The sequence below is a fragment of the Lissotriton vulgaris genome, chromosome 12, assembly GCF_964263255.1.
Source record: "Lissotriton vulgaris chromosome 12, aLisVul1.2, whole genome shotgun sequence".
NCBI classification, from domain to species: domain Eukaryota; kingdom Metazoa; phylum Chordata; class Amphibia; order Caudata; family Salamandridae; genus Lissotriton; species Lissotriton vulgaris.
The window spans coordinates 24,112,906-24,135,854 of NC_141700.1; positions in this window are offsets into that span (position 1 = coordinate 24,112,906).

The following is a 22,949-nucleotide window of genomic DNA, read 5'->3' on the forward strand; positions in this document are numbered from 1 at the left end:
TTGTGTTTTCTCGCCTACGGGAGTTTACCAACAGCCCGCCTTCATCAAAAGCGAGGTTCTCCAGAGGGCACAGAACGCGCCATCTGACCACGGTGCCCTGTCGGTGATACATATTAGATGCTGACCAGTGTACTCAAAATGCGAGGTTAACAAGGTTTGCCTGGAACTATGGAAACAATCGATTCACTTCTGCACTGCCCAAGGGTAAAGCAAAGCCTAGCACCCACTCGAAGACTGCATCATCCGGCCTGTTGAGCACGAACTCCCAGGACCCCATCTGTAACACACCATGTAATGAAGGCCATCACAGGGAACTGATGAGGCAACTGAGAGGGTAAATGCAGCTGCTGCGGAGATGTCCTGAGGTTACTAATGTGAAGCCTTTCATCTTTCCTCAGATGATCAATAATGGTTACCAATGTCTCCGGGTGAGTATCGGAAATTGGCCTTGAATTACAGTCCCTTGAACTTTTCCTACCTTGAAAGTTGAAGGATGATACCAACCAGTTGGGGCCTCCTGGACACCAACTTTCTCCCAATTCCTGTCCCTGCGCTCTCAGAGCATCGCTCCCTTGGCATTTTGCTAGAGGGTCTTTAAGAACTGCATTAACCTTGTGCTGCCCTCCGTGACTGTCAATCCTCAGACTCCAGCAAGGTGCCTTGAAGCCCTGTCTTACTGCCCGCCTGTCCGGGGTTAGATTCAAGACCACAAGCTTCTGAAAGCTGTCCAAGGAGGGCTGAGACCCTGCCTCATGGACTACCCGCTTTGTGTTGCAACTTTATCGCCCACCACTGCGAGTGCCTGCCATGAAGCTGCAAAGGTGGCATTAAACCTTGGCACAACAATTCCTCTACAATGTCACAGCAGAAGGTGGCCTCCACTGCACCTGGTTCCTCTTACCATGAGTTGAAAAAACGTTGCCACACTTTTCCTCATGTTTGACCCCCACCACAGCCTCACAATTGCCAATGTTTTCGTTGACTCTTCATGGATTATGGAAGTGTGATCTTCGACAGAAATGTCCTTAGTTTCAGCAAGTCCAGATGGCCACAGGGAGGATTTTACGTGGGTTCTGGAAGTTCAATGGAATAGTCCCAGCACTGGCCCCCTATATTGGCAGCTTGTGACTAAGAGTCCGGTTTAAATCCCTGATTCTGTCCAGAAAGACCTGCTTTCTGGATAACATCTTCTGATGCCAAGCACGTGGTGGTCTCAGGTCTGTTGGTCCTTTCACGCTGTGATAACTTTACATCATCTACAATTATCGAGATCCGAGGTAGGGGTGCCAAATTCTGGAATATTCCTTGTAATCCTGACTTGACGTTCTAAAAAGTCATGTGCAGTCTGTCTGGTCGCTAATGTTGTTGGTTTCAAAGTCTGATTCCACGCTTTGCATTTTTATGATTTGCCTTCCCCGTGCTAAGCTTTTCTTTGACCTGTCTGATAATATTTAACCACTTCACAAAATAATCTTTATTTTAATCGAACACAGTTGTGGAACTTTTCTATGCACATTGGGATTGTTAGGATGAACACTAAAGATTTGTGGTAAGGTGTAATACATATTATGCAGATCAGTTTGTTAGTGTTCAACATGAGTGAAGAATACATAAATTGAGACACCAAATCAAGAATTGACCGCAGATGTCACAAAGCAAAAACACTTCTTAATGGGCGAAGATTTCCATAGAAGCCTCAAAAAGACCATAATCCCAGTAAGCCATTACCATAAAGACCAGAGGGTGGCATGATCAGAAATCTATTTAAGGGGTAGGGTCTAGTGCTCTCTGTGTACCCCTAATGTGCGGTATTACAGCTGGTGACATGAGCTGGAACTGTGACATCAATTACCTGGTATTAGACACCGGTGTGCATGGCACTCCTGTTTTTCTGCCCTCTGATGCCCATGTTGCCGCCTTATAAATTCGACATAGCAAACTATGGGAGTTAGGCTTTACGCTTTGGGGGGGCTGTCGTTCTTATCCAGACATCATGCATTGGGACAGGAAGACGCAGACTGTGCCAACTCGCATCCAGAAGGTGCCCACTGCCCCCTCCTCCAGCCCTACCCACTTGATGTTTTCTTTTCCCCACAGACAGCTCCAGCTGGGCTCTGCCATTTCCTAGGTGGCTCCCCTGCGGGGATAGACATCTTTCTGCATCAGTTGCATAGCAACACAGCCCAAGTCGACGTCAAGTGACTTTTGTAAAAGCCAAAGTCATATGGCATCTTGTTCCCAGTTTCTCCCTGCTTCCGCCAGCCTTCACCTTGATATTTGAAGTCATTTTTTATATTGAGCTAGTAACAGAGTATGCTTTCACTCAACCAAGGATTTATAAAGCAAGGCAACTCACCCACGAGGGCCTCAAGGCACTGTTTTCAGCAGTCCTAGTAAATAATCTGTAGCTCATTCTTAAAAAGGAATTTTGTTGAGGTCTGGTGGATACGGGCCTGCAGATGGCTGTTTTAGGCTCAGTTGATCTCTTGACATTTTGAGTGTGTGTGATGTGTCCTCTGATGATGTCTCATGCTTGTCAAAGGATGAAGTTGTAGCCTCACATAAAGCCTGGTGTGCATCAAGAAGAGTTTGGATGTTGTGTTCCATTTAGATAGAGCCATACATATATGCAGAAGTTAGGATGCTGTAGATTTAGATGGAGGCTTGTGTACATCACGAGTGTGAGAAGTTGGCCGGGTATATGCTATCCACTAGTTAAAGTGGGCACCCTGTACCAGTCCAAACAACCCTTATGGTGATGAGGTTAAAGATAACCTTCATGAAAGCTATCCTAGTGGTAGCGAAGGAGAGCAGCCTTCAGGTTAAATCTTGAAGGAATGTAAAGCAGCTTGTTTTACCAGATCAGAACATCCTGAGTAATCAAATGAAAGGAGAACCACACAAGTGTTATATAAAAATATGTAGTTATTACTAAACACTCTCTAACAATTTCTATACGAGTTTAGAGCACAAAGCACACAATATTTAATCAATAGAACAACAGTAAATAGCACAATACACAGAGGGCTCCAAGGGGAGACCGAACCATATACTAAAAAAATTGTATAACAACAACAACTTCAATAGACACAGGGCCTAGAGCACGTGGAATCGCTGGGACCGCAAGGAACCACCCAAAGGAGTGACACAGGGAGCCCACGGAGGACAGGTGCAGTGTGAAAACACAGATGCGAATTCCGTACAACTCCATGGGAAAGTTGCAGTTAGAAAATTACAGTTTAAAGACACTTCAGAGAGGACTTCAAGCAAACCCTTTGGAACATGGGAGGTTCTAAGGCCAGGATCCTTGTGAGTACCAAGGTACCCGTGTTACCTATCCCAGAGGAGCCGGGTGCATAAGGGTCAAGTGGTGTCGGAAACCTTAGTCGTTTTCAATGGCATGATAAGAAGAAGTGCTGCTGCCAGGAAGATAAAAAGTGTCTGGTGGAATCCGAGCCTGGATCCGGGGGCAGAACAGAACCTGAAAGCAGAGGAGACAGAGTCTTGGTCACTTCAGGGTGACCAGGGGCTCGGTAGACGAATGCCCACCGATGTCAGGTGCTTCAGGTGTGAAGATAGGATGCTTGACTCTGCAGCCACAGGGACCAGGGGAGGACGATGATGACCAAAATCCAGAGGTGAGCTATCCCGCAAAGGACGTCGAGGACTGAGGGGTCAGTGTCTGGATTGAACACCAACAAGCCTTGGGAAAGGCAACCCATGCAGGCAGAGGAAACAAGTTAAGGTGAGGACCAGCAAGGTACAGGATACTCTCCAAGCTATGGGGAGTCAGGGCACGTCTGGAGCAACGAGGGAAGCCCACGGAAATTCAAAGTGACCCTTCCCAGGACCCACAGGCCAACGGACCAGGTATCGCGAAGGGACCTCGAGCGGAATCACAAAGCACCAGCCCACAGAGCACTCATGGAGTGGAGGCCGAAGATCTTCTGTGGAAAAACTGCTCAGGGTCGGGACTACACTTAGTATAATGCACAGCCTCAGGGATCGCCAAAAAGCGTATGCTGGCCTCAACTGCTGCCGCTCAATCTCCACGCATGTAAGTAGAGACTGGACAGGTTCGGGTGGAGGACCGTCCCCTGCAGCTGCGACAGAAGGTCCTCCTGAAGAAGCAGACAAATCGGGGGATCGACAGACATGCTGAGTAGCTCGGCATACAAGTATCTTTGTGCCCAGTCCGGAGCCTCAAGGATAACTTGGGACCGGTCGCTTCTGATCTTCTTCAGCATTCTGGGCAGAAGTGGTATAGGTGGAAAGGCATACAACAGACCGCAGCTCCACTTGCGTGGAAAAGCGTCTCCGAGCGAGTGCCGCCTTGGAAATTCCAACGCGCAGAACTGATGACATTGCGCCTTCTCTTCTGTGGCGAATAGATCTAACCAAGGCTCTCCCCCCTGCTGAAAGAGGCCTTGCGCTGCGTCCGAGTTCAGACGCCATTCGTAATTCATCATGCACCGACGGCTGAGTTCGTCCTCCCTGGCGTTCAGGGAACCTGCCAGGTGTTGAACCACCAGGGTCATGCCCTGATATTCCAGCCACTGCCAGAGGTGCAGAGCCTCCTGGCATAGGGTCCACGACCCCACCCCGCCCTGTTTGTTGCAGTACCACATGGCGGTGGTGTTGTCCGTGAACACCTGCACTATACTCCCCCTGGACAGAGGGGAGGAATGCCTTCAGTGCAAGCCGGATCGTCCGCAGCTCCAGTAGGTTGATGTGGAGCCGGGACTCCGGTGGAGACCAGAGGCCTCTTATCTCCGTCTCTCCCATGTGGCACCCCAGCCCTGGAGGGACGCGTCCGTCACAACTACGTGCTCCGGTAGGGATAGGGAGAGGGATCTGCCGCTGACCCAATCGTGGTTCGTGAGCCACCACTGCAACTGTCTTGCAGTGCCCTCCGAGATCAAGACATGGTCAGACAAGTTACCCTGATGCTGGGCCCACTGAAACTTCAGGTCCCACTGCAGAGCCCGCATCCGCCACTTGGCGTGATGCACCAGAAGGATGCAGGAGGCCATCAGCCCCAGAAGCTGCAGCGTCAACCTGACCGAGACTAGGGATAATGGCTGAAAGATCGGAATCAGAGCCTGAATATCCTGAATATCCCGAACTGCGCCGAGTCTAGAACTGCTCCGATGAAGAGGAGCTTCTGAGAGGGACACAGGAGTGACTTCCGCACATTGATGGAGAACCCCAGCAGGTGCAGGAGGTCGGCCGTAGTCTGGAGGTGGCTGACGACTGTCTGGGGTGAGCCCGTCTTCAACAACCACTCGTCGACCACCGCCATCACTTTTGTGAACACCCCTGGGGTGCTGGTACGGAAGCACAGTAAACTGAAAGTGCTTGTGGCCTACCGTGAACCGCAGGTAACGCCGGTGGGCCGGCAGGAGGGGATATGAAAATACGCGTCCTGCAAGTCCAACGCTACCATCCAGTCTCCCGGGTCCAGGGCAGCTAAGACCTGAGCCAGTGTCAGCATCTTGAACTTCTCCTTCCGGAGGAAGCCGTTGACGTTCCGCAGGTCCAAGATAGGGCGTAGGCCTCCTTTGCCCTACTTGGGAATCAGAAAGTAGTGGGAGTAACAACCACACCCTATGCCTGGCCCAGGAACGCGCTTGATGGCCCCCTTGGCCAGGAGTGCCATAACTTCCTCTTGCAGAAGACTCAAGTGATCCCCTGACACGCGGTGGTACTGCGGTGGCATGGCTGCAGGGGTCGCCTCGAAGGGGAGGGAGTAGCCCCTTCAGACGATTTGCAGCACCCACCTGTCCGATTTGACAGTGCGCCAGTGGAGGAGGTGATGGCGAACCCTGCCCCCCACTGGCGTCACATGGGCCTGAAAGCTGGGGCTAGGAGGGTTTTGAGGCGGATGCTGCAGGGGTAGGTGTGGACTGACCTCGCCGTTGTCCCCGACCGCCGCCACGGCGGTTACCACGTCCGCCACCGCGCTGGAGGTTAGTCTGCGGGCCGTGGCTGACAGGACATGTGGGGACGCCCCTTCCTTGGCCATGAAAGGAGCGAAAGGCGACAGTTTGCCGGTGCGGGCCGAGAGGCCCAAGGACTTGGCCGTAGCCCTGGAGTCCTTAAAGCGCTCAAGCGCACTGTCTGCCTTGTCGCCAAAGAGGCGACGGCCATCAAACTGCATGTCCATAAGGGTGTTTTGGACATCAGCCAAATAGTTGGCAGACCTCAGCCAGGTGTGGCGACGAATCACCACTGTCGTTGCCATCGCTCTACCCAGCGAGTCTGTGGTATCCAGCCCACCCCGGATGGAATACCGTGCCGCATCTCGACCCTCCACAAGGGCTTGGGTGAGTTTAGTCCAGACCCCTCCGGACATTGTGGCAGCACGTCCGCGACCGTGTCCCACAGAGAGTGGGTGTAACGGCCCAAGAGGCACGCGGTGTTTACTGACTGCAACCCCAAACTAATTGAGGAGAACATCTTTTTACCATACTGTTCGTACCTCTTGGATTCCCGATCATGGGGAGCCATCGGGTATGCGGTCTGGGAGTTAGAGGCCTGGCAGACCTGGCTCTCGGGGTGGGTGGACAGGAAGCAAGGGTCGCCCGGAGCCGGGCAGTGGCACCTGGCCATGTTCCTATCTACAGGCGGACCTGTAGCGGGCTTGGACCAAGTGCCCAGAAGAACGTCTGACAAGGCCTCATTAAACCGCAGCAGAGGCTCAGCCGAGCTTGCCTGCGGTTTAAGGTTCTCGGTGAGGAGGTTAGTCCTCACGGCCGCGACGGGGAGCACAAGGCCCATAGCCTTGGCAGCCCGCGTCAGCACCACACTATAGGCAGCCCCCTCCTCCGTAGCCAAGGTAGGAGGGGAGACAAAACCAGTGTCTGGGGAGGTGTCCAGACCACTGGCCTCTCCTAGCTCACCTGCCCAGTCCTGAGAAGACTGGCACTCATGTGCCAGAGGGTCCTCGGACCCCTTCCAATCCTCCACACCACCCATCTCCTGATACTCAGGGTCAAAGGATGGGGCCGGGTAGTAGAAGTAACAATGTTGTAGCGGCGTCGAATACGGCGCTGAGCTGCGCCGCTCCGGCGCCGGACCCGAATCGAGGGTAGGACCGGGGTTGATGTTGTCCTGGGACAGCGACGGAGGCACACCCTGGGGGCCGCCATCGGCAAGGTCGTAAGGTCTACCGGCGACGACCCGGATCCGGATTCAACGGGACCCTGCGGCGTCGGGACCGAAGTCGCCGATGGCGCTGGGGCCGAAGCACCCGACTGCGCCGGGGCCGAAGCACCCAGCCCATGTGGGGACCCAGTCTGGGCCGCTTGGACCAAAGGCGCCGCTGAACCTGTCGGAGAAGTGAGCGACCTCATGGCCATGAGGAAGGCCTCGATCTCCTCCGGCGTTGCGTTCTGCCCAGGGACCGGGGGGTATGGAGCAGGCCGTGACGCCTGCGGCTCCGGCGGAGCCACATGGGCGGTGTCGCCCGAACCCCTGGCCGCGTTGCATGAGCGTCGGGGGAGTCAGAAGAGCGATGTCGCATCTTCGACTTCTTGTGCCTCTTACCTGAGGACTTCGAGCTCGAAGACTGATGACGACTCCCGGAACTGTGGTGACTCCGGCCCCACGACCGGTCCCTCGACCTCCTTCCGGCCCGGGACCTCGAGCGGCGCGGGGCTGACTGCCGGAGCTCGAGTCGCTTGCGGGACCGCTCCCGTCTAGCTATGAACGTCAGGGCCCGGCAGTCGCAGCAGGACTTGTCGTCGTGGTCGGGGCCCAGATAGTGAAGGCACCGGCGATGGGGGTCGGTAACCAACATCAGTCGGCTACAATCGACACAGGGTTTGAACCCGGGCATTCCTACTGGCACCGTCGGAGTCGAGTGACTTTAAAAGATGATCAAAAATTATCGAAAAAGTTAGTAAAAAAGTGACTATGGGTACTACTTTTTCCGGATCGGCGCTTGCTGGCACGAAAAAAAGAACTGATGTCAGCGCTCCAGGGCGGCGTCTAAGTACTCTGGCGACGTCATCCCGGCGCCGACGACAGACGCGGAGCCGCAGACGACACCTACCGACACTCAGGGGTACTTCTACGCAAAAGTTTCTGGATCCAGTCTGATGCCTGGGGATATTCTAGGGTAAGGAATCTAATACTAACCTGTTTCTTTCAGATATGGTTTGCAAAACTTCCTAAACCTGTATCTACCAAGAGAATGCTACCAGAAATGGTTCTCATACCGCCTAAACCAGTACTTACCAAGAGAACACTCCCCAAAATGGTTCTCACACTGCCTAAATAAAAAAATACACTACCCAGAACGATTCTCAAGCTGTCTAAACAGGTACGTACCAAGAAAGCACTGCCCGAAACGGTTCTCGATCTGCCTAAACTGGTACCTACCAAAAAATGCACCTGATATGTTTCTCAAACTGCCTAAACTGGTACTTACCAAGAAAATGCTACTTGAAACGGTTTTGGAACAGTTTAAATTGGTACCTACTGAGAAAATTATACCCAAAACGGTTCTCGAACTTCCCAAACCAAGAAAACACTAACTGTAAAGGTTCTTGATCTTCCTAAACCAGTACCTACCAAGAAAACACTATCCAAAATTGTTCACGAACTGCCTAAACAGGTACCTAACAAGAAAAAAACTACCCAAAACGGTTCTTGTACTGCCTAAACCGGTACTTATCAAAAAAACGTTACCCGAAACGGTTCTGAAACTGCCCAAATCAAGAAAACACTAACTGTAAAGGTTCTTGATCTTCCTAATTCAGTACCTACCAATAAAACACTACCCAAAATTGTTTATGAACTGCCTAAACAGGTACCTATCAAGAACAAGCATTTGCAATGCAATAGGTCTCGAATTAGGAAATTTTGAGCTATTGGTATTGTAAATGACAATTTTTTTATTTCTGTGTTTGTTTTGAAAATAGCTAAATTAATAGATTTTTCATTTACAATGCCAATAGTTCTAACTTTCGCAAATGTGACACCTATAGCATTTGTAATGCAATATGTATTGTATTTACGTGACTTAAATGTATTGCTACTACAAATAACAATGGCTTTGAATCTTTTTAAATAATGAATACTTAAATAAGAGTTATTGTAATTTATAATGGCAATAGCTTAAACTTTTGTAAATAACTTTTGTGAAGATTGTGTTAAGTGTATTTTATTGTGATGAAAATACAAGAACAGAAGTGAAATATTAACATCTTTTTGTGACATTTGTAATAAAGTTTGAGACATTGAGCGAACATATTTGAACCAGTTGTTGTTGAATGGTTGCACAGATTGATGCTGTGGTGCCCCTGAGTGGTGGTGCTGAGTGAGGGCGATAGATAGATAGAGTGAAGGCGATAGATAGATAGAGTGAGCCTGTATGCCCAATAGTGCTAATGGAAGCAACCTCGGGGTACAATTCCCAGAGAGGAAAGGTCGACTTACAAGTTGATAGGAAAGTGTAAATAGTCACAGCATGTGGCTGAAAGTCAGTCCGGAATGGTTAGCTTTTAGCTGCTAATTCCTGTTGTCTAAGAGATGGCGAGATAGATAAGCATGAAAGGCCTGCGTTGGAGCTAGGGAAACAAATTGCTTCAGGGCATGTATATGTCCTGTCTGCAAGTTGAAACTGATGGCGACCCCGATAGGAATAAAAGTTCTTCCCACGCACAGACGTTTTGCATAAAATGGTATTATATTGTAACGTCTGTGACTTAGAGGGAAACATGTATAGGGAACATGTAATATTATAAGGACATTGATTCTAATACATTGTAGAAAAAGAGAGTGTTGTATAGAATTAGAGTTGTATAAGCAAAATGTAATTTTGTTTTGGAGCACTTCATACAGTTTAAAACGTTTTTTATCCTAATATTAATAGCTGAGTAAGTAGTGTTACATTTTGAAAAGAGGTAGTGCAAAGTATGAAAGTAGGACCTGCTACGTGTGGTGTGAGGCACTGTGAGGGTTTGAGTATTTGTTTGTAGTAAGCTCCATTCCAAAGAGTTAATGGACATGATTTTGAGGCATGGAATATGGGCTATACATGAGACAGGTGTGAGTAAGGCTGAAAGACATATCAGCCTGATTACATTGTTATGGGGGGTCACAATTTGCTGGAGCACCAGGCGTGTGCACAGTCACTGTTGTCTAGCCTCAAATGGAAGTGAAAAGGGTTGGGTTAAAAACCACAAGCAGGAGACAAGTTTCCCTGCAGTCCCTTCCCACTGGTGGCAATCATTTCAAGGCAGTGATGTCTCACTACAGCTGCTGCCGCAACTGTAGCAACAAGGGGAGAAACAGAAGGGCAAGGTAGAGACAGAAGCACCGGAAAGACAGGAAGGCAGGGGGAGAAACAGAAAGGCAACGGGAAAAGCAGAAAGGCAAGTGGAGAGAAAGAAGGGTAGCGGAGAAACAGGAGCCGGGTAAAGACAGAAAGGCTGGGAAGAAACAGACCTTCAAGCGTTTCCAATGCCCCGATTACAAAATGATGGCACTTCCAATATTAGAACGTAGTTGCAGTTCCGGGTGCCTAAGCAGCCTGCAGTTCTCAGTTTGATCTTACTGTAGTTCTGAGAGTTTGACCTGTAAACCAGCGGGTCAGGCAATCGACTCTGACAGCTGCTGCTGCACATAGCCGAACAGTGAGTCAGGCGCTCGTGAGAAACATGCTTGTGATAAAGCACCAACATAGGCGGAGACAACAACCACGGCCTAAAAGTAAATTTAAAACAAGCACTGGCGTTGCCAATAGGTCTCGCAGTAGGAAAGTTTGAGCTATTGGTTGTGTAAATGCCAAAGCCCTTTATGTATTCAAAATGATAACAACAGTGAAAGGCATTGTTATTTGCCATTGTAATAGTTCCACCTGTCGTACTGCGAGATCTATTGGCAACGTGAGTGTTTTTCGTGTGTGAGTGGCGTTGTGTGTGTGAGTGGCGTTGCGTGTGTGAGTGGCGTTGCGTGTGTGTGTGGCGTTGCGTGTGTGTGTGGCGTTGCGTGTGTGTGTGGCGTTGCGTGTGTGTGTGGCGTTGCGTGTGTGTGTGGCGTTGCGTGTGTGAGTGGGGTTGCGTGTGTGAGTGGGGTTGCCTGTGTGAGTGGCGTTGCCTGTGTGAGTGGCGTTGCCTGTGTGAGTGGCGTTGCCTGTGTGAGAGGTGTTGCCTGTGTGATTTGTGTTGCCTGTGTGAGTGGCGTTGCCTGTGTAAGTGGCGTTGGCTGTGTGAGTGTGGTTGGCAGTGTGAGTGGCGTTGCATGTGGCAGTGGCGTTGCATGTGTGCGTAGTTGAGTGGCGTTGCGTAGTTGAGTGGCGTTGCATGTGTGAGTGGCGTTGCATGTGTGAGTGGCGTTGCATGTGTGAGTGGCGTTGCATGTGTGAGTGGCGTTGCATGTGTGAGTGGCGTTGCATGTGTGAGTGGCATTGCATGTGTGAGTGGCGTTGCATGTGTGAGTGGCGTTGCATGTGTGAGTGGCGTTGCATGTGTGAGTGGCGTTGCATGTGTGAGTGGCGTTGCATGTGTGAGTGGCGTTGCATGTGTGAGTGTCGTTGCATGTGTGAGTGTCGTTGCGTAGTTGAGTGGCGTTGCGTAGTTGAGTGGCGTTGCGTAGTTGAGTGGCGTTGCGTAGTTGAGTGGCGTTGCGTAGTTGAGTGGCATTGCGTAGTTGAGTGGCGTTGCGTAGTTGAGTGGCGTTGCGTTTGCTATTACTTTATATTTACATCGGAAGGATGAACCGCCCAGCTGACATTACTTGAATTCAGAATTCTAACTGCAGAACGCATGTTGGTCAGTAGCAGCGTTTAACTTTAGCTCGTTGACCAATCTGGGTATTGAAATTATCAACACATTGTCAGCTTGTTGCAGTTTTGGCAATTCCGCCATGCCTTCCTTATAAGCCACCCCCGTACTATTCACATTTATTAATGTTTTAATTGTGTGCATTTTTTGTTTATAGCAGCTCAGGTTGGAAGTATTTAGAACTGGATAAATAACGCACAGCTCTACAAATTGCGGCCACTTGAGCGTACATTAGGAGCTGTTAGGAGTGGCGCTGATGACTTCCTTCTCTGCTTGCATGTGCCGTTTCTTTTTTGAGCCCTCATAAAAACTAATCTGCGGTCGGAAGTAGCTCTGAAGTTTTATCGTGATTTACTGAGCCAAGAAGTTTTATCGTGATTTACTGAGCCAAGAACCCGATGCTGAGATGGGTCACTTGTAGGTCATGGGTTCGGCTGCGCAGATGAAAAAATGACGCACTTTTTAAGTGGCTCTACGAAATAAAACAAGCATTGGCCAATGTAGAGCATGAAAAGAGGTAATTACTAGGCCGTGAGGGATGTTAATTAGGGGGGAGGAGAAGTAAGTGAGGCCGAGCCTGCTGGGGGAAGCAACAGATGGCTTTGGCACATTCCAATGAAGTCTGGTGGGGGGCGGGGGTGGGGAGCAGGCATATGGTGTTTGAGTGAGCAGCCTTTGATGTGCGAGCGAGATGTCTAGCGGAATGCTCCTATAAGAATGCTTCACATTTTAATAAAATCAAAAGGACTGGGCTAACGCCAGGCCATATAATAAAAAATAAGGTCTATTTCCTTGTTTGCTGCTGCTTGCTAATATATTCCCGCCACATTGCTCGAGGCTCTTAATTATTTTTCAGCACAGAGTTGTATTTTTCGTCCCTTGTTCACATGGCAGGACCTTTCGAAGGCGGAGCCCGGGCACGCCCTCTCAGCACACCTGCCGGCTACCGGCAGGATGTGTGTGGGAGGTTTACGGACAGGCCGTCAGGAGGAAAGATAACGCCGGCTGGATTGCACTGTAGGACATCCCAACATCCAAGTGAGTCAGCCGACAGGGATGTGTGAAGGCCCTGCTGGCGGGGAGTGAGCAGAGGGGGTGGGCGGGGATGACGCGCCAAGCCGAGGGGCTGGGGAATTCTACAGAGGGCACGAGCACAAAGGAATGACGTGCAGTGCAACACGGAAACAAGTATTCCCGCAGCTTCCAGCTTCAACAGGCACTTCGCTCCTTTCTGTCCTGTGTTGATCCTCTGCGGAACACTATGCAGGCCTAGCAGGGCTGACGTGGTTGAGAATCTGGGCGATAATAGGTTCCAGTGTACCTTTGTCCCAGAGAGCGAGGCAGGCAGGAGGGGAAAGAAAGACTTGAGAGGGAAATAGATCACAGATAAAGAAAGAGATTGGAGATAGAGAGAGAGCGTGTTGGAGAGAGATCGAGGGAGAAGCATCATGCAGGGAAAAGGGATCGAAAGAAAGGGAAAGAAAGAGGGAGCATCATGCTGGGAAATGTCCACATTAAAAGAACATGAAAGGAAATTTTAAAGCTTGGAAGTGTAAACGGGAGACAGATGTTTTTTGGTTGTTAATAAGTATTAATGGGGTAAATAGCACCTCATATGCAGGTGGGGGTCAAATGGGCAGAGAGTGTTGCGGAGCCATTGTACCTCTTCTACCAGTGGTACCTGCACCCTTGGAAATGTGGGGCAAAGACTTGGGGTGGGAAAGGCCTAAGGGTATGGGTTAAATACAGCAGTGATTTTGTTTGAGTGGATTTGTGTGGGGCCCGGTGCCACTGCACCAGGTGCATAGAAGGAAGGCGTGGAATGGATTAGTAAGTGTTGTGAGAGGAGCCACAAGGCTGCATCAAACTCTGATTACCACTGAAACTGTTGGAGAGGAAGTAGAAAGCGGCACACACGAGTTTGGTGGGGGGGGGAGGGGGGTGAATCAGATGTTGAACATGCATTGGCGGCCGCAAAACTAAATTAAAAGCATGCAGGCATGTGTGACTTTCTACGTCATGAGCTGGAGCAGTGCGTTCCTGCGGGGTGCAGAATCAAATCATGTTGCAGAGCTGGTTGGATTCAGCTGCCTAGGAAAGCTAATTATGTAACATGTTATGCAAGTGCATTCTCTGTTGTGGAACATTCTGTGGGATTACTTTGTAGTGCGATTTAGTGCATGGGGAGGGGGCATATTTACAAGGCCAGGAGAGAAAATAAAGAGAAACAAGCGGAAAACGAAAGCCGCCGGGAGAGCCTGGGTCGGGAATGCGAGCGAGGGGAGGCAGGCAGATTACGAGGGAAGCCGGATGGGGGCGGGAGAGCCTGGTGGGGGAGACTGAGGGGGGAGGAGAGAGTGCAATGCGAGCAGCAGCAGGGAAGGCAATCAAGCGGAAAACGAAAGCCGCCGGGAGACCTGGGTCGGGAATGCGAGCGAGGGGAGGCAGGCGGATTGGGAGGGAAGCCTGATGGGGGCGGGAGAGCCTGGTGGGTGGGCGTGAATGCGAGAGAGGGGAGGTGAGCACACAGGAAGGTACCAATGTAAAAAGTAAAAATTAAACAGACAAGCGGAAAACGAAAGCCGTGCAAAACTAGATGGGCCGGCCAGCAGTGAAAAAAGTAATGTTTCGGGAGAGCCTGGTGCGGGAATGCGAGCGAGGGGAGGCAGGCAGATTACGAGGGACGCCGGATGGGGGCGGGAAAGCCTGGTGGGAGGCGTGAATGCGCGAGGGGAGGCAGGCGGGAGGCAGGCGGATTGGGAGAGAAGCCTGATGGGGGCGGGAGAGCCTGGTGGGTGGGCGTGAATGAGGGGAGGACTGGGCTGGGCTTGCATGCGATGCGCGTGCATGTACACGGGCACTGCATGAAAACCGGGGGGCTGAAAGCCCTTTGGTTTGAAGATGTTTTCGCCACATGAATTCTCGCTACGCTCGATGCGCTTGCGCGCATCGATAGGTCGCGAGACCTAAAAAACAAGCAGTTATGAAAGTCGAGCTTTTACTTTCTACAGCACGGTCTTAACAGGAACGAGGGACGAGGGAGGCTTTGAAAATGAAAGCGGGCATGGCATGTTGTGCGCGTGAAAGGAACGGCATGGGGCGGCAAAGCAGTTTCAAAGACTGGGTGGGAGGGAAGGAGCGAGCATATGGGGATGAGGTGTGAGTGAGGGGGAGCAGAAGCCTTGGATGTGGTGATGTGGTGTGCGAGGCCAAGCTCTCGGAGGCAGGCGGCTCAGGGAGCCCGTGCACGAGCACATTGTAGGAGAGTACGGTCTGCAATCCTATGATCACCCCAGATTTTTGCTTTTTGCTTCACTGGTTTACGACTTCCCTGGCTGTGGGCCTGCTAATCAGACCCACAGCCTAGCTGTTCTCTCTCTAAATTGACACGTGTACCTAGGTGCATTTACCAATTGGTACTGGGCCACCTTATCAGTCCCTGTATCCAGGGCATAGGTGTACCCAGGGCCTACCAGGGGCTGCAGCATGTATTATGCCACCTCTGGCAGGCCATCTAAATCTGACACAACTGGCTGCATGACAGCTGGGGCAAAGTGGTGTAATCACTCTTTGCTTTAGATATAGTATACCTATATCTAACCCTAAAATGGACACCTGTATTCCTATCAGTCACTCCTATGGCAGGCCTTATCAATCCTGAAGGCAGAGTGCTTGGAATCATGTGAGATGGTGCTCTGGCATGAGCTGAGCCCGTTTGCAGCTTGCGGAACCAAGTCCTAATAGCTGTTCCATGATAACGCGTACCATATACTCTTAAGTGCATTATAATCCTCGCGGTTATTTGCCAACTTTGGTATCGCTTTATCAAAACATGTCGAGTAAGGTGTCATACGAATTGGAATACTAATCCCTCGCCAATTCTGGCAACGGGTTAGCATTCCACCCTTCTAGAGGGACACGACATGTATGTAACTGTGAACCCCGGTTAAAGTTAACTCGAGCCTCAGCATCACAAAATGGATGCTGCCACCACAGACACAAGTCTGACCTCCTGCTGCTGGGAGTCCTTCCAGCGAGGAGAGCTTGGACAAAGGGTTTCCTGTCAGGGGTGGTGCTAGCACCATCCCAGACAGGGTTTTGTGTATGTTTCAAAAGAAGGGAGGAGAGAGGGCACTGTTTACCACTCAGGATGGTGGAAGGTCCAGTAGCAGCTAAGTGTCCGTACAAAGTACTGGAGATACAAAAAAGGGGGGTTGCTGCACTGTTCCTGTAGAGAGATAGGGAAGTAGGGGAAGTTTTACCTGGCGTTACCAAGGGTGTTACAATGATACCCTGGGGCATCCATTATGTTGGATGTAGTGGCCTCACACACCCAGAAGGGTGTCATGCTTCATCATTGGCGGTTGCTCCTCGTCGGGGAGGCGGTGCAACCCCCGACGGGCTCACCTCAAAGAGGGGCTCTTTGGCGGAGATCTTTTTATCCAACAACATTATGGTGAGGTGGGGGTATGTGGGCAGGGTGGTGTACTCCTGTGGTAAGGTAGTTAAAATGTAGCAAGGGGTACCGGAATTGACTTTATTCTGGGGGTCCCCTGGCTGCAATTAAAAGGTGGGGCTAGCTTGCTAGGTGTCAACAGGTTAGGTCGAGTGACCCTAGAAAAGGCTAGAAGTGATTGTGGTCGACATGTTTCTCGCAAAGGGTTAATCACCCGCGATTCTTCAGGACCTTAAGAAAGTGAAAAGTAATAATAACAACAACATGCTAGTGTCATATGTGTTGTGTTTGTTACCTCTGTGGATTCTCCTATGCCTACTGGTCATACACTAATGGCCACATGAGGGATCGGCGGGACAGTACATCAGGGATGGGCCCATAGGGTGTGGCTCCAGTCTCCTGTGTCCGTGTGTAATGACCTACCCATTACCGCCGAGCTCGGCGGTAATGGGTAGGTCTTTTCACTTTCTTAAGGTCCTGAAGAATCGCGGGTGATTAACCCTTTGGGAGAAACATGTCGACCACAATCACTTCTAGCCTTTTCTAGGGTCACTCGACCTAACCTGTTGACACCTAGCAAGCTAGCCCCACCTTTTAATTGCAGCCAGGGGACCCCCAGAATAAAGTCAATTCCGGTACCCCTTGCTACATTTTAACTACCTTACCACAGGAGTACACCACCCTGCCCACATACCCCCACCTCACCATAAGGCTGTTGGATAAAAAGATCTCCGCCAAAGAGCCCCTCTTTGAGGTGAGCCCGTCGGGGGTTGCACCGCCTCCCCGACGAGGAGCAACCGCCAATGATGAAGCATGACACCCTTCTGGGTGTGTGAGGCCACTACATCCAACATAATGGATGCCCCAGGGTATCATTGGAACACCCTTGGTCACGCCAGGTAAAACTTCCCCTACTTCCCTATCTCTCTACAGGAACAGTGCAGCAACCCCCCTTTTTTGTATCTCCAGGGTTTTGTGTATCCCAGGTAGGCAGGGCTGAGAGGAAGGTGACTGCAAGTGGCACCCCGGTGCTCACTGTGCATATGCCGGCTTGAACCAGTTCCAGGGGCACACCAGCCCCTGAGCTGGGGAAATTCTGGACAGGGGAGAGGGGTGTAACCACCCCCCTTCCTGGTCCCACCCATGGGCAGGACCTAGTCGCGTGCCAGCCCCTTTCTTTAGTATAAAGGTAGGAGCGGGCCCCCTTCCCAAATTAAATAATTCTGAATCTTGACTACTTTCCACGAAAGAACTCTTGAAAATTTCTGAAAACTCTCCCTTGTGGCTAAGGAGTAGCCACCCTGCACCAGCGGGCACCATCTAAGCGCATGCGGTTTGCTGCAAGTCCATCCTACGGATCAAGACTGCCCAGCTCGACGAGACCCAGATTCCCTGGCACCTCTGACCTCTACCTACATCATCAGCCCAGCTGAGATTCGTGGGTGTGACGAGACCTGAAGGGACCGGCCATCTTCAAAACTGCACGACGCTTATCCAGCACGACCGCCGAGGGATCCTCGAGTGAGTGCTTTGGGGTTTGAGAAGCCCTAACCCTGAGCAGCTCCAGCACCGAAGTCCAGCCCCCCAGCATCCACGAGATCTGCGTGGGGCCCTCCAGCTCTTTGCTTCTCACCGCGTTGTCCGGCTATTTGCCTGCTGGCTTGTGGCCCTCCTGACGACAAACCACGACACTTCCATCGCTGGTCTGGTTGCTCCAGACTGGCCCTTGCTCCCCTCCAACAGAGGAGCACCCCGGACCCTCCTGGTCCACTCCAGACGCCATCTTGAGTCCACCACGTGGGCTTGCCTTTGCCAAGGTTGTTGCCCCAATCCTGGGTCCAGCATCGCCGACAGCAGACACCTTCGTGGGACAGCTCGCACCTCCATCCTGGTCGCCGACAACACCTCCTGGTCCGAGAGACTGCAGAGCCCAGCGTCGCCCACTCACCTGGTCGAGGTGACTTCATCCGGTGCCATCCTGGTGCCCATCTGATCACTGGCTAGTGATTAAGAACTGAGTCCCCTCTGCTTTCAGGTCGTCTCCATCATCGATCCAGGCTTGGATCACATCGAACTTCATCACTGGTCGCCTGCCAGCAACTTCTTCTTTCAGGGTCCATAGACTGTAACGAGGATTCCCAACGTCTTTTGGACCCTATGCAGCCGCAGCTCCTGGGCTAGGTAACCTGAGCATTTCGGTGCTCCAACGTAGGTTCTCTATTTAAGTGTCCAGATCCTTTTTCGTTTTCAGCCTATCTAGTCGGATTCGTCCGATAACTGTAACTTTACGAGATACTAGTATCCATAGACTTTGTCCCGCATCCCGCGTGAGAGTGCACACTCTGCACCCAATCTCCCTAGGCCTCCTGCTCCTAACCTGAAGGTTCAGTAGTGTAGTCCTAGCGATCCTAAAGCCTCTGGGTCTTGTTACTTAACTGCTAGCATTTCGCATTCCACTTTTGTAGTATATGGTTTTTCGTGCCCCTCGGGCATTTGTGTAAATTGTGCAACTTAAAGTATTTTCTTAAGAGTTTTGTTATGTGCTTAGCTCCCTGACTCATAAAGAGATCAGGGTAGGCTTGTTATAAATAAATATCCTTTTATTTTCATAACAACTTGTGTGGTGTCCTTTCACTTGGTGTTCAAGGGGTATATGTGATGGTATAACAGCCGGCTTAACACGCCCTCTAGAGTTTAGCCTAAAGACTGCTCTTGTCCATGCTACTAGGATAGCTGGTCTATAAGGTTGACTTACAACCAATCATCAATAAGGGTCGTTTGGAATGATACATAGTGATCACTAGAATAGTGAGCACTGCATATCAGGCCAACTACTCACATTGGTGAGCAGCGGTTGGGATTTGAGCTTGCTGTTGTTTTACCACACGTATCCTAAGAATATCATTTGAAAGATCACATAAGTACCAAGGTACATATAACTTAGCTTGGAATACTCTGAGTTCTACTGAACCAGCTGTTGTAGTTCAACAGGGCTTAGCACACCCTGACTACAACTCTTAGCAAGGGATCAGTAGGCAAACAAATAGTGTAGGTAAGTGCACCACTTACACCTCACTAGAAAGCATGTCAGACAAAGGAGGGAACTCAGAGGCCCCCCTTATGTCAGTTGACCCTCCACAGGTCATATCAAGATATGCAGCTCTTAGCTTCCAGGAGATGAGACAAGTGTGTACCTCCAGGAAGCTAAAACAGGGTTCTAACCCTACCATCCCATTTCTGATAGGTCTCTTAGGGACTTATGATGTGAGGAGGGCTTCTAACACAGGCCCTTCTAATCCAGATGGGAGCATGCCCCCCTTAGAGGGAACCCTTGGGGACCCTAACCTCAACCTCAATGGAACAGTTAGTGAAGGAGAGGTAGAGGATCAGGAGTTGTCAGGGGATGAGGCAGACAAGGGTCAGGTAGAAGTCAGTAGACTCACCAGGACCAACTTAAGCAGGCATGAAAATGGACTTGGGGGACCCCCAGGCCCACTCTCAGGCAGGCTTAACATTGGGAGTGGACGAGTTAGGTCTCTATCCAGAGGCTCTAACAGATCCATTCGAACCAATGGCTCTCAGACCTCTTCTCACAGAGGGATGACATCCCCTCAGAGGAGAGAGCATGAAGCTAAAATGAGGGAAGTCTCTCTGAGGATTGAAAGGGAAGAACTTGCCCTGGCCAAAGAGAGACTTGCCTTTGCTAGAGAGCAGAAATTGAGTGGGGCAGACCCCACTGGTGGCAGCATTTTACCTAGAGAAAAGGACAGGAGTTTAGACACTAGACACCTGAGTAAGATAGTGCCCCCCTTTAAACAAGGGGATGACATACACAAATGGATGACTGCTTTGGAGAGGGCCTGCACTATTCAGTGTGTCCCCCAGAGTCAGTGGGCAGCTATCTTGTGGCTCTACTTTGAAGGCAAAGGTAGAGATAAGCTCCTCACTACTAGAGCTGAGGATGCTAACAATTACCAAGTCCTGAAGAATACACTGATTGATGGGTTTGGCTTAACAACTGAGCAGTACAGGTTGCTGTTCAGAGACACCCAGAAAACTCGGTACACAGACAAAATATCGATTTTTAAATATCGATATGCAAAAATATCGAAGTTTAAATATCGATATACAAAAATATCGAAGGTAAGTAATATCGACAGTCTAAATATCGATATTGGTATGATATCAGTAATATCGAAGTTGTAAATATCGATGTTAATAATATCGAAATTAATAACTTTGATGTTACTAATATCAATTTTTAAATAAATTTAGTGTATATTATATTGTATTTATTATGTTTTATTATTTATTTTTAATGTTATTTTATTAAATATTGTCTTTTACTACTGTAGCGGGTTGTGGGTTTATAGGGGAATAGGGTGGGAAGTAATTTAATTATGTTAAATTAATTATTAATTATTAGGAATTATTATTTAATTAATTGAGAATTAATTTTAAATTATTTTTAATTAATTTATTAATTGATAAATATGTTCTGTAGCGGGTTATGGGTTTATAGGGGAATAGGGTGGGAAGTAATTTAATAATAATTAATTAATTGATATATGTTTGTACATATTTTAATTAATATTTAATTGGTAATTAATTTCTATTAATTACTTAATTAATTCTTATATTTTTTTCATATTTATAATGATTAATTAGTTGGTAATTAATTATTATTAATTATTTAATTACATTAATTATAGTAATTTTTATATATAATTTATTGTTATTCTTAATTAATTAACCCCTTAAGTGCGGGGAACGTTCAGCGGACGTCGCGTGCACTACCTCGCTAGTGCTGCGCACGTCCGCTGAACGTTCCTATCTCATTAGCTCAATGGAACGTTCCGCACTAGCGCGGAATTTGCGGCGCAGGCAACTGGTTAATTGTGCAAAATAATATTAATTTTTAAATTAAATTAATTACAGCAAATGTGCTAATATGTTTACTTTATTGTTATTGTTAATTAATAATTAATTGGTAATTAAATAATATTAATTAATTTTGGGTACAGGGGTATTTTTAGGGTTCAGGGTCAGTTTTCAGTTCATGGGTACAGGGGTATTTTTAGGGTTCAGGGTCAGTTTTCAGTTCATGGGTAAAGGGGTATTTTTAGGGTTCAGGGTCAGTTTTCAGTTCATGGGTAAAGGGGTATTTTTAGGGTTCAGGGTCAGTTTTCAGTTTTTGGGTCAGTTTTCAGTTCATGGGTAAAGGGGTATTTTTAGGGTTCAGGGTCAGTTTTCAGTTCATGGGTAAAGGGGTATTTTTAGGGTTCAGGGTCAGTTTTCAGTTTTTGGGTAAAGGGGTATTTTTAGGGTTCAGGGTCAGTTTTCAGTTCATGGGTAAAGGGGTATTTTTAGGGTTCAGGGTCAGTTTTCAGTTCATGGGTAAAGGGGTATTTTTAGGGTTCAGGGTCAGTTTTCAGTTCATGGGTAAAGGGGTATTTTTAGGGTTCAGGGTCAGTTTTCAGTTTTTGGGTAAAGGGGTATTTTTAGGGTTCAGGGTCAGTTTTCAGTTCATGGGTAAAGGGGTATTTTTAGGGTTCAGGGTCAGTTTTCAGTTCATGGGTAAAGGGGTATTTTTAGGGTTCAGGGTCAGTTTTCAGTTTTTGGGTAAAGGGGTATTTTTAGGGTTCAGGGTCAGTTTTCAGTTTTTGGGTAAAGGGGTATTTTTAGGGTTCAGGGTCAGTTTTCAGTTTTTGGGTAAAGGGGTATTTTTGGGGTTCAGGGTCAGTTTTCAGTTTTTGGGTAAAGGGGTATTTTTAGGGTTCAGGGTCAGTTTTCAGTTCATGGGTAAAGGGGTATTTTTAGGGTTCTGGGTCAGTTTTGGGTTTTTGGGGTACAGTCGTACAGGGTAAAAATTAAATAAATTTAAATTAAATCAATTAAATGAAATTACAAAATATAAAATTACATTAAATTATTAAGTTTTTAATTTATTTTAAATGTATATGTATTAGTTTAAATTTTTTAATTATGTTTTAATATTTTTATTTAATATTTGTAACATTATATGTATTTTATAATTATTTTAACATTATTATTAATACATTTAAAAAAACGATATTTTTAATTTCGATATTTTTGTACTACGATATTATTTTTTCGATATTTTTGTACTTACCTTGTTAGGGATAGGATTCCGATATTTTTTACTTCGATATTTTTGTCCCGATATTTTTGTATGTCGATATTTCTGATTTCGATATTTAGTCAGACATTCAGAAAACTCAGTCTCAGGATTGGTCTGACTTTGTGGATTGTGCCACTAAGGCTTTGGAAGGCTGGTTGCTGGGCAGTAAGGTTACTGATTACACAGGGTTGTACAATCTGATCATGAGAGAACAGATTTTAAATAACTGTCAGAACCAGTTGTTGCATCAGCACCTTGTTGACTCCGATCTGACCTCTCCCCAAGAATTGGGAAAGAAGGCAGACAGATGGGTCAGAACAAGGGTCAAGCAGAACCAGACTCAGAACCAGGGTGGTCAGAAGAAAGCAGACCAAAAGGGTAGTAACAAGAGTGAACAAAATGACCAGAAGTCTTCGACAGGTCCCCAACAAACCAAAGAGGGTGGGGGTCAGGCTTAACAGCAGAAAAAGAAGACTCAAGAAGGCCAGTCAAAAAGGTGGTGCCAATACTGTAAAAGTAAAACTCACTGGTTTAGTGAGTGCACCAAGAAAGGAGGGCA